The 12,710-nt window shown below is 43.7% G+C and overlaps 2 protein-coding genes across 3 annotated transcripts in view; one reads left to right on the forward strand and one right to left on the reverse strand.

Moving 5' to 3' along the window:
- Positions 1–12,710, reverse strand: part of PTGR2 (prostaglandin reductase 2) — a 101,973-nt gene that overhangs the window by 51,765 nt on the left and 37,498 nt on the right. The window contains exon 4 of one of the 2 annotated variants that reach the window (XM_063644320.1): positions 12,099–12,250. The exons of the other annotated variant lie outside the window; for it this stretch is intronic. The gene's annotated coding sequence lies outside the window, so the exon portion shown is untranslated. The remainder of the gene's footprint in view (positions 1–12,098; positions 12,251–12,710) is intronic. 2 annotated transcript variants of the gene reach the window in all.
- HEATR4 (HEAT repeat containing 4) overlaps positions 8,060–12,710 on the forward strand; it is a 357,461-nt gene continuing 352,810 nt past the window's right edge. Inside the window, exon 1 of the mRNA XM_063644180.1 lies at positions 8,060–8,071. The gene's annotated coding sequence lies outside the window, so the exon portion shown is untranslated. The remainder of the gene's footprint in view (positions 8,072–12,710) is intronic.

Raw genomic sequence — 12,710 nt, forward strand, 5'->3', positions numbered from 1 at the left:
AAAGGAGCTACCTTACTGAACCAACAGCAAGTTCTCTAGCTTCGAAATTCCACCCTTAAGGAAATTGTTTAAATCTTTCTTCAGTTCCCCAAAGGCTCCAGCACCCCTGTGGGTGCATGACCCCAAGTCCCACCCCCAAGTCCGCACTGGTCCACAAATGTTGGAGTCTCAGTGATTCACAAACCAAGAGTTTCCTCAAGAGGTTGGGGTTGGGGAAAGAATGGGATTGGGGGGGCAGGGAGAAACTGACTTATTATACCTCAAAAATTATTGTCCCTGTCATATGCAAAAATTAATTGTTTAAATGATCATAAATTCAGGATCCACCACTCCCTCCTTACCAGCCAAGCCTCCTCTCAGGGATAATTAGCATAGGATAATAGGAGCGGACTATTAGAAACAACTCAGTCACCCCTCACTTCCTGCTGGGAGCCAGTCCCTTACTCAGATAGGTATTTTAGGCAGGGTTGCTAATGACCTCCAAGCCCATTAGTGACATTCTTTATGTTGGCTTCACATGCAGGTGATGTGACTGCCCCTGGCAAGATGGGAACTCCTCTCTCTGCCCTGGCACAGCTGTATTAATGTTCTTAGGTAGCCTCTACTATTGTGTTCTAGACTTAAAATCTAGGCTAGTAAAAAGGGCTTCAGAAATTGGCCGACCATGCAGTCCTTTCCTATTTTGTTCTTTTCTGCACTGATGTATGAGTAAAAGTTTACATGGTTGACACAGCGCCCAAACTCCATTTTCTCTGCTAATGGAAGAGAGTAGAAGGGAAGAAAACACAAAACAGGCCCTGTGTGCACAGCACACACACTGTCATTCTCACAGGGGCCTCCCTGGCTTCCTGGGCAGCTTGCCTCTTGAGGGGAGAGCAGGGCCCCTGGTCGTGGTGCCAGGAACTCCTAGTTGCGTCAGAAAGGGCAGCCGCTGCCTGTGAAGGCTGAGCAAATTCCCCGAGGCACCCAAACAGTGGGCAAAATAATTCAGAGGTGGTGGACCCCTGCTGCCTCCACCCCTCCCGCTTATAAAAACACAGGCAACAAGCCATCAGAAAGACATTTTCAACGAGCAAAGCCTTAATATCCAAAATGCATACTCCAATGAATCAATAGGAAAAAAAAGCAACCCACTAGAAAAAATAGACACTTCACCAAAGAGGAAAAATATATTTAAAAGACGGTCAACTTCATTAATTAGCAGGATAATGCAACTTAAAACAACAATAAGATGTCTTTATGCCTGATGGTATCAAATGATAAAGAGGATGTGTAACAATGGGAACTCATACATGGTTGGGGAGGGAATACATTGGATTCAGTCACTTGGAAAACTATTTGGCAGTATCTAGCGCACTTGATTATTCACAGATGCTATGTGCCATTTGTCCCAAAAACCTGACCACTTCTCTTCCAGGTCTCCCAGAACCTTATCTGGATTAGCTATACAAACAAATGAGGTCTGGTTCGAGGAGCTGACATTCCTTTCCTTCCTTCCTTTCTTCTCTCCCTCCTTCTTTCTCCCTTTTCTTCCTTCTTTTCTTTCTTTCTATCTTTTGCCTTCCCTCCTTTTCTTTCTTCATTTTTGCTTTTCAAAATAGTAAAATACAACATACATATAGAAAAATGCATAGAAAACTTTGAGCACTTTGGGAGGCCTTGCTGGGTGGATCACCTGAGGTCAGGAGTTCGAGACCAGCCTGGCCAACATGGTGAAACCCTGTCTCTGCTAAAAATACAAAAAAATTAGCCAGGCATGGTGGTGCACACCTGTAGTCCCAGCTACTCGGGACGCTGAGGCAGGAGAATTGCTTGAACCCTGGAGGCAGAGGTCGTGTGAGCTGAGATGGAGCTACTGCACTCAAGCCTGGGTGACAGAGCGAGACTCTGTCTCAAAAAAAAAAAGAGAAAAAAGAAAAATGAATAGAATATATTTGGACAGTTTAAAAAATAATTACAAAGCAGCCCCCTGTGTAACCAACACTCAAGTCAAGAAATAATAATGGCCAAGCATGGCGGCTTATACCTGTAATCCCAGCACAGTGGGAAGCCGAGGCCAGAGGACTGCTTGAGTCCAGAAGTTCAAGACCAGACTGGGCAACAAAGTGATGTTCCATCTCTATGAAAAATTTTAAAATTAGCTGGGCATGGTGGCATGCGCCTATAGTCCTAGCTACTTGGGGGGCTAAGGTGAGAGGATAACTTGAGCCCAGAAGGTCGAGGCTACAATGACTTGTGATTGTGCCATTGCATGCAAGCCTGGGTAACAGAGCAAGACCTTGTCTCAAAAAAAATAAAATTAAAATAAAATAATAAATAAAATAAAATAAAATAAAATGGAATAATCAGCACCTAAGAAGTTCCCTGTGCATCCCCTGAGTGATCACAACCATCTCCCTCCTATCAGAATTACTATTATCCTAACTTTGATGATGTTAATTCCTTCTTATTCTTTATAATCTACCACCTGTATTTGAATTTGATATGTGTGGATTCCCACTGTGTACATTCTTCTGTATCATGCTTCTTTCCCTCAATGTTATGTTTGTGGGATTCAAACAACTAACTCACTGGTTGTCACAGTAGGTCACTCATTTTCATTGCTGTATTGTATGAATCCACTACGATGCATCTTTTTCATTCTTTTTCTACTTTGTTTTGAGACGTAGTCTCTCTCTGTCACCCAGGCTGGAGTGCAGTGGCGCGATCTCGGCTCACTGCAACCTCCACCTCCCGAGTTCAAGCAATTCTCTGCCTCAGCCTCCCAAGTAGCTGGGATTACAGGCACCTGCCACCATGCCCAGTTCATTTTTTTTTTTTTGTATTTTTAGTACAGACAGGGTTTCACCATCTTGGCCAGGCTGGTCTTGAACTCCTGACCTCGTGGTCCACCCACCTCAGCCTCCCAAAGTGCTGGGATTGGTGACAGGCGCCTGTAGTCCCAGCTACTCCGCGGGCTGAGGCAGGAGAATCACTTGAACCCAGGAGGCAGAGGTTGCAGTGAGCTGAGATTGTGCCACTGCACTCCAGCCTGGTGACAGAGTGAGACTCCGTCTCAAAAAAAAAGATAGATAGGGTTGTTTCTGTTTTGAGTCTATTATGAACAATGCTGCCAAGAACATTCTTGCACCTAAATCCTGATAACCTTGTGCAAGAGCTTTTGTTTTGTTTTGTTTTTGTTTTTGAGACGGAGTCTCGCTCTGTCGCCCAGGCTGGAGTGCAGTGGCGCAATCTCGGCTCACTGTAAGCTCTGCCTCCCGGGTTCACACCATTCTCCTGCCTCAGCCTCTCCGAGTAGCTGGGACTACAGGTGCCCGCCACCACGCCCGGCTAATTTTTTGTATTTTTAGTAGAGACGGGGTTTCACTGTGGTCTCGATCTCCTGACCTCGTGATTCGCCCGCCTCGGCCTCCCAAAGTGCTGGGATTACAAGTGTGAGCCACAGCGCCCGGCCTGTGCAAGAGCTTTTGTAAGGTGATGGCTTCGGGGGCTTCCCTTTAATCAGGGCTTAGTGGATTCACGCTTTTCCCCTGTCTCCTCTTCCAAAACCACCTCTCAGGAAAGGATTAGAAATTCACTCATGTTAAGGTATAAATGGCTCAGAAGGATTAATATGTAGTCTCTCCCATATAATTGTGAGGTGGGGCCAAAGGAATTAATTTCTAGTTGTAGGATTTTAGTACCAAACTGGGCGCGGTGGGTCACGCCTGTAATCTTGGCACTTTGGGAGGCCGAAGCGGGCGGATCACAAGGTTAGGAGATTGAGACCATCCTGGCTAACACAGTGAAATTCCGTCTCTATTAAAAATACAAAAAAATTAGCCGAGTGTGGTGGCACGTGCCTGTAGTCCCAGCTACTCGGGAGGCTGAGGCAGGAGAATGGCGTGATCCCAGGAGGTGGAGCTTGCGGTGAGCCGAAATTGGCCACTGCACTCCAGCCTGGGCGACAGAGCAAGACTTCGTCTCAAAAAAAGAAAAAAAAAAAAAAAAGAAGAAGTTTAGTATCAAGAGATTGGTGGAGAGAAATCCATTAGAGTTAGCCCTAAAAAAAGCATCACATGGTTGTAATACCATGAACCAAGAAAATGAAAAAGAAAAAATGCACATAGACAACAACAACAAAACAGCCAAGGTGTTACACTCTAATTGAAAGGTCAAAACCCACATACAAGAAATGAAGTCCCGCTGGGCATGGTGGCGCATGCCTGTAATCCCAGCACTTTGGTAGGCTGAGGTGGGTATATCACCTGAGGTCAGGAGTTCGAGACCAGCCCGACCAACATGATGATACCCCATCTCTACTAAATATACAAAATTAGCTGGGCGGGTGGTGCATGCCTGTAATCCCAGCTACTTGAGAGGCTGAGGCAGGAGAATCGCTTGAACCTGGGAGGCAGAGGTTACAGTGAGCCAAGATCACATCATTGCACTCCAGCCTGGGCAACAAGAGCTAAACTTCGTCTCAGAAAAAAAAAAAAAAAGGAAGAAGAAATGAGGTCCCGTCTCCGAGGATCAGTTGGTAGTTAATGGCTAAGCTAACTGGTGATAGAGTGGTCAAAAGTAAGTCCTCAAGGCAAGATATCTGCACTTGAACCTCAGCCCCATCAGCTGGATGAGTCACATTCTCCCAGCCTCAGTTCCTCTTCTGAGAAATCGACATAATGAGAGTACTGACCTCATCAGGCTGTTGTGAAAATAAAATAATGACTGAATCACAATTCACACGGCACTTTCCATTTAGTAAGTGCTCAAATAGTATTGGGCATCCTTCTGCTTATCTGTATTATTTGATGCTGAGTGTGGGCACTTTCTGTGTGTTGGGGTAAGCCAATGATCTGAGTAGGGCTTGATGATGCCATTGGAGAGTCTGACAAGATCAAAGCATAAATGGGAGAGAAGAGGAAAAGAAGGAAAGAAATGAGAGCCACACATCTGCTGGGCAAGAGGAAAAGTGCAAAATTTCCAGGGGCAGGCTGCTGAAGGCTTGCCAGAGCGGAGAGGGGCTGCTCACCTAGATCAGGCCCAGAAGCGGTTTGAGTGGGTCTCACTGCGTCAGGATAGAGAGGTCAGGTGTAGTCAATACATGAATAGGAAGGTGCAGGGCAAGAAGTAGGTCAGACAACAGCAAAGGTGTGCATCCCCACATGATAGCTGTAGATCTGCTGGAACTGAGGCCTGTGGCTCGTGATGCAGCTGTGGCTAACAGCTCCTATGCATGCTGATGGCTTCACGTCTCAAGCACCAGTGTAGTCTCTCAGCTTTTCTGCCTTAGAATTTTCTCCTCAGCTTGGAAGCTTGCTCAGTCCAACTTGCAGATACAGCCACAGAAGAAAGGGGCGGGAGCTGGGTGGTAGGGGAGTGGGAGATTGCCAATGGAAGATGAAGGTTGCTGGATAAATGTCCCAACCTCTCACACTTCAGCAGGACAATTTTGGGTGGTTTCTATATGGTTCTTCAAAGACGTGCAGGGAGATTGAGCCAATTGTCCACAGTGACAACCCAGCTCAGTAATGTACCTTTCATTGGCTTTCCCTCCTTCCTGTATCACTCTCCTCTCTCCCTCCCTGTCTTCCTTGGATATCTTCCCAAGTAAACTATTGTCACCCAAGTTCTTGTCTCAGGGTCTGCTTTAGGAGGCACCAAACCTAAGTTGTTTTATTACTAACACAAATCTGAAGCTGAGATTCCAAAAACTGAAACAAAAACTAACTTAAATAGAATGTAGTCTTGATGTGGGGGCTCACGCCTGTAATCCCAGCACTTTGTGAGGCCAAGGCAGATGGATCACTTGAGTCCAGGAGTTCAAGACCAGCCTGGGCAACATGGCGAAACCTCATCTCTATAAAAAAATAGAAAAATTAGCCAGGTGTGGTGGTGCAGGCTTGTAGTCCCAGCTACTTGGGAGGCTGAGGTGGGAGGATCGCTTGAGCCTAGGAGGGTGAGACTGCAGTGAGCCTCCATCATGCCTCTGCACTCCAGCCTGGAAGACAGAGCAAGACACTGTCTCAAAAAAATAATAATAAACTAAAAATAAATATAATAGAATGTTGAAGAAATATGGTCTAAGTGGAAATCAGGAGTGTTTTTGCCAATGGAAAATTTCAAGAACTAATAGATCCTGTTCCAGCAGGTGTAACTAGAGAAAGAGGGGGAAAAAAAAGAATAGAGTCAAAATCATTGCATAAGCTAGATGTGCTCAGATAAACCAAATGTGGGCAGGCATATGAATAGAAGAAAAAACAAACTGCAGGAGTATTAGAAGAAAATGTAAGCAATCCTGGGAAAATAGTCCTCAGAAATTCTCACAAAGGACCATACATGAGGTTGTTCATTACAGGGCTGTTTGTGGTAAGGGGAGTTGAAAGCTCCAGGGGCTCAATGCTGGGGGAAGGGATGAGGGTAGCAGTTAGAATCAAGAAACTGAGGGTACCATATCTATGTGGAAGGGCTGTAAAACAGTGTTGAGAGAAGACAGTCAGAATAAGGCCTGTGGCACAATATCATTTACCTAAATACATATATATATAAATATTTTATTTATTTATTTATATATATATATGTATATATTTTTGAGATGGAGTCTCGCTCTCTCGCCCAGGCTGGAGTGCAGTGGCATGATCTAGGCTCACTGCAACCTTCACCTCCTGGGTTCAAGTGATTCTCCTGCTTCAGCCTCCTGAGTAGCTGGGACTACAGGCACGCGCCACCACACCCAGCTAAGTTTTATATTTTTAGTAGAGATGGGGCTTCACCCTGTTGGCGAGGATGGTCTTGATCTCTTGATTTCATGATCTGGCCTCCTTGGCCTCCCAACGTGCTGGGATTACAAGCATGAGCCACTGTGCCCAGCCCGAGAGCCACCGCGCCGGACCACATATTTTATAAGGAAACATGCAAATGCTATAAAACCTATCAAATGCATTACTGTGTTATGTATGGTGTATTGGGGGGATGGGAATGGGAAATGGGATAAAAGGGAATAAACAGACAAAGATATGTCTCACACAGACCAATGCTGACCATGAGGAATGTGAGCTGAGGAGCAGATGAACTCTACTGAGGTCCAAAATGAAAGAAAAAAAGTACAGGGAGATAGCATTATAACCTTAAAGTATGGAAGGCCTCAAACAAGGTATAAATGCTAAATACAGCTGGGCGCAGCTACTCACGCCAGTAATCCCAGCACTTTGGGAGGCTGAGGCGAGAGGATTGCTTGAGTTCAGCAGTTCAAGACCAGCCTGGGAGATTTATTGAGACCTAATCTTTACTTAAAAAATTAAAAAATTAGCCAGGTGTCATGGTGTACACCTGTAGTCCCAGCTATTCGGAGGCTGAGGTGGGAGGATTGCTTGAGCTGGGGAAGTCAAGGCTGCAGTGAGCCATGATTGCACCACTGCACTCCAGCCTGGTGAGGGAGCAAGACCCACTCTCCATTTAAAAAAAGTAAAATAAAATGTATACATGCTAAAGTAAAAATTATAACTACTACATGCATAAAAAGACATCTGGCTGGGTGCGGTGGCTCACGCCTGTAATCCCAGCACTTTAGGAGGCCAAGGCGGGAGGATCACTTGAGGTCAGGAATTTGAGATCAGCCTGGCCAACATGGTGAAACCCTGTCTCTACCAAAAATATAAAAAATTAGCCAGGTGTGGTGGCGTGCACCTGTAATCCCAGCTACTCAGGAGGCTGGGGCAGGAGAATTGCTTGAACTCGGGAGATAGAGGTTGCAGTGAGCTAAGATCGTGCCACTACACTCCAGCCTGGGCGACAGAGTGAGATTCCGTCTCAAAAAAAAAAAGACATCTATTAGGGTGTCAACACAGCATTTTAGTAACAGCTAGAAATTGAAAACGAAATGGTTAGTGGTGTTCCATTTCTACCACAAAATACTACGCAGGAGTAACAAGAATGAGGTGGGCCTGCATGTACCGAGAAAGGACACGGAGTGCTAGGAGGCCATTCTCAGGGTCACAGAGGGTTCTGCTTGCCTCACCCTGGTCCTGACCCTGCCAGGGTATATCTATAGAGGAAGAAGCAAGTCAAAGAATAAAAAAAGTGACCAGGCGTGGTGGCTCACGCCTATAATCCCAGCACTTTGGGAGCTCAAGACAGGTAGATCACCTGAGGTCAGGAGTTCAAGACCAGCCTGACCAACATGGCAAAACCCCGTCTCTACTAAAAATACAAAAATTAGCTGAGCATGGTGTGCACGCCTGTAATCCCAGCTACCCGGGAGGCTGAGACAGGACAATTGCTCGAACCCAGGGTGGGGAGGGCAGAGGTTGCAGTGAGCTGAGATCACGCTACTGCATTCCAGCCTAGGTGACAGAGCAAGAGTCTATCTAAAATAAAATAAAATAAAAATAAAAGAATAACAAAAGTCTGGGCAACATAGGGAGATTTTAAAAATACAAAAATTAGCTGGGCATGGTGGCACATGCCTATGGTCCCAGCTACTCGGGAGGCCTAGGCAGGAGAATCACTTGAGCCCAGAAAGTCGAAGCTGCAGTGAGCTATCATTGTGCCACTGCGCTCCAGTCTGGGTGACAGAGTGAAACTCTCTCTCAAATAAAATAAAATTAAATTAAAAAGAATAAAAGTACAATACAATTAGTACAATACAATATAATTATAGTACAAATAATTATAATTAGTACAAATACAATATAATTTGTACTATAAAAATGGCAGGGATATACCTACTATGTATCCACAGTTTTGTTTTGTTTTTAACGGCAGGGGGGCACAAAAAGAAATTTGTAATTTGATCTGTACATTCTACACATACATCAGTGTCTAGAACGAAGTGTGCAAATTAAAATAAATATATGTGTTGAAAACTAGTGTAGGGAGTATGAAAGGATTGCTACATGATTAGTTGCTCCATTTTAAGATCTTCCAGAACAGTTTTGAGCAGTGAGGCCAGTTTTCCAAATGTCTCTGGGTTCTGAAACACTCATCTTTCCAGGGTCCTATCCCTGGAGAAACACTCAGGCCAGAGCCTGCACTTTCCAGAGCTGCCCATCGGGGGGCAGAAGCACCTATGAGCCGGCTGCCCTGGCAAACTGCCCTGTGACCTGGAATTTAGGGCCGGGCCCCGCCTGCTTCATAGCCATTAAGGCTGATTATTAAGTTTTTCTGCAGAGCAGCAGATTCAAATATGTGCTCTTGGCTGCATATTTTCAAAATTCTGAACATGCATTTGAGTTGAAAGTAACGACCTAATTTTTTTTTTTCAAAATAGAATTACCCTACTTTCTTTCTTTATGATTATAAAAGTAAAAATATACTTACTATAAAAACTTTTTTGGAAAAGTATAAAATGAGAAAAACACATTTTTATTACCTGGATAAAACATTTTAATATATTTCTTTTTGTACACAAACACTTTACTAAAAGATTTATTCATACTATACCTATCATTTTATAGCTGCTTCATTTCAACTGGATCAGTAAGATCTCATGGGTACCTTTGAAGGGCTCAATGGTAAATAAAATTTACATACATGTTATTAACCTAGTTATTTCCATTAAAGCATCCTGACACTCACTGAGATGGGCCAAGACCCATGCCACTGTTTGGGCTTTAGATTTGGTAATGCTATTCTGGCCAGAGGGCCTGGCATTTCTGTGAACAAATCAACAGTGAAGGGACCAAGTGCTTCCTTGGATCCACACTTCTGAATGGCTGTGGAGTTCTGACAGCCAAGTGGCTTTGTGGTCTTTTGTAGATTCCTCACACAGTGACTTTCTTTCTTTTTTTTTTTTTTTTTTTTTTTTGAGACAGAGTCTCACTCTCGCTCAGTTGCCCAGGCTGGAGTGCAGTGGTGCGATCTCAGCTCACTGCAACATCCGCCCCCGGGTTCAAGCACGTCTTGTGCCTCAGCCTCCCTAGTATCTGGGACTACAGGCGCCAGCCACCACACCCAGATAATTTTTGTATTTTTACTAGAGATGAGGTTTCACCATGTTGGCCAGGCTGGTCTCAAACTCCTGACCTCAAGTGGTCTGCCTGCCTTGGCCTGCGACTTCAGGCATGAGCCACCGCACCCGGCCACACAGTCACGACTTTTTGAATAATGAATGTTATTTCAATTTATTAGATAACAGAAAATAGATGCACATCAGCTTCAAAAATCTCACTTGGAAAAGTGATTGAGCTGTCTATGTATTGTGTGGAGTGACTTACTAGAAAATGAAGTCTTTGGATTGCCAGATTTTAGCTGCTTCTTCCTTAGAGGAAGTGATTATCTCATTATAGAAATGTATAAATGTAGCTCTTGGTAACTACATTGTTCGGGGAGGTTTGATTCAAAAAAGAATAAAGCAATGGCTTCATATGCAAAGACATGTCAGATTTAAACTGTCTTTCTTTCTGGCTCTGTTCTTCCAGGAGTGCCTAGAAAACTTAACCAGATACAAAATAGTTTGGGCTGGGCACAGTGACTCACACGTGTAATCCCAGCACTTTGGGAGGCCAAGGCGGGCATATCCCTTGAGCCCAGGAGTTCGAGCAACATGGCAAAACTCTGTCTCTAAAAACAAATACAAAATACAAAAAAATTAGCCAGGCATGGTGGCATGCACCTGTAGTCCCAGCTACTCAGGAGGCTGAGATGGGAGGATCACTTGAGCCCCGGAGGTCAAGGCTGCACTGAGCTGTGATCATGCCACTGCTTTTCAGTTTGGGCGACGAAGTGAGAAACTGTCTCAAAAACAAAATGAAACAAAAAAAGAAGTCTGATTTTTTTTTTAAGTGAATTGTTTCTTGTTTTGGAAGGGGTTCAGATAAATAAAAAGTTAAAAGATTTGCCAACAAATACGAGAACAAATACACCATTTGGAGGGGATCAACTACCATACATATCCAATGCCCAAGGAAACAAAAACTAATTTTGCCACCAACTTACAAAGATCAATGAATACAGAATTCAGAGAGAAAGTGTGATATTATTTTCTCAAAGGCATAATGAAAAATTTCCAAACCCAAACATCTTGGCAGACAACGGCTGAACTGAATAATCAAAACCCCAGGAACAATGGGCCACAGATGCAGAAAGGGCCCTGGGTGGTCAGGCTTGTGGTGGGGTGACAGCTTGCCAAGCAGCAAGGGCCCCTCTGAAGAGTTCTGCAGTTGTATTCCTTCTTCCTCAGGATTTAGGTCACAGGAGATTGTCCTGCTTTAAACCACCAATCTTCAAACCACCTCCAAAGTTGTCAATGCCTGGAGGAACTCCAGTCTTTGTCTGTGGTAGGGCAGACAAAGCTGACTGGAAGTTGGAACGCCTATTTTATTACATATGTGTTTGTTTTTTGACAGGATGGAAGGCAAAGGTTGTTGAAGTTATGAATGTCTGTTTCACAGAACTAACTATGAACAGCTTTATTAAGGAGATGGCTCGTCCCAGGGTAAAGACAGCAACAGATGATATAGAGAAGATTACACCAAACAAACCTGCTGTAAACTGCATTTACCCTTAGGAGATGATAAACTAAAAATGAAGGGAAGGGATAATGAATGAATGTTAAGAGCTAAAAACTATAAAACTCTTAGAAGAAAACATAGCAGTACATCAACAAAATCTTGGATTAGGGCAACAGTTTCTCAAATATCTCATCAAAAGCACAAGTGACAAAATAAAAAAATAGATAAATTGGACTTCATCAAAGTAAACTTGCGTTCCAAAGAATATCAAGAAAGTAAAAAGACAACCCACAGAATGGAAGAAAATATTTGCAAATCATATATCTTAAGAGAATTGTAGCCAGAATATAAAAACTCTCACAACTCAACAATAAAAAAACAAATAACTCAATTTTGAAAGTGGACAAAGGGATAGACCTACAAATGCTCAATAAACACATGAAAAGATACTCAGTATCATTAGCCATCAGGGAAATGCCAATCAAAACCACAACAGATACCACTTTATGCCCACTAGAATGGCTATAATAAGAAAGATAGAGAATACTAAATTTTGTCAGAGATTTGGAGAAATCAAATCCTTACACATTGTTGATGAGAATGTAAAATGGTACAGAATTTTTGGAAAACAATCTGGCAGTTCTTCAAAGAGTTAAAACAAAAAGTTACCTTGTGACTTAGCAATCCCATTCGAAGAGAGTTAAAAACATATGTTCCGGCCGGGCGCGGTGGCTCACGCTTGTAATCCCAGCACTTTGGGAGGCCGAGGCGGGCGGATCACAAGGTCAGGAGATCAAGACCACGGTGAAACCGCATCTCTACTAAAAATACAAAAAAAAAAAAAAATTAGCCGGGCGTGGTGGCGGGCGCCTGTAGTCCCAGCTACTCAGAGAGGCTAAGGCAGGAGAATGGCGTGAACCTGGGAGGTGGAGCTTGCAGTGAGCTGAGATTGCGCCACTGCACTCCAGCCTGGGCGACAGAGCGAGACACCGTCTCAAAAAAAAAAAAAACAAAAAACAAAAACATATGTTCCAACAAAAGCTTGTACATGAATGTTTATAGCAACATTATTCATTATGGCCAAAAAGTGGAAACAATCCAAATAAATGTTCCTCAGCTGATGAGTGGGTAAATAAACATGGTATGAACTTATGTTTTATTTATTCATTAAACCATAAAAAGCAATGAAGTACTGATACAGGCTACAACACAGATGAACCTTGAAAACATTATGCCAGCCTGGGCAACGTGGTGAAACCCCGCCTCTGTCAAAAAAATACA

Source organism: Symphalangus syndactylus, chromosome 8 (genome assembly GCF_028878055.3).
Source record: "Symphalangus syndactylus isolate Jambi chromosome 8, NHGRI_mSymSyn1-v2.1_pri, whole genome shotgun sequence".
Lineage (NCBI taxonomy): Eukaryota > Metazoa > Chordata > Mammalia > Primates > Hylobatidae > Symphalangus > Symphalangus syndactylus.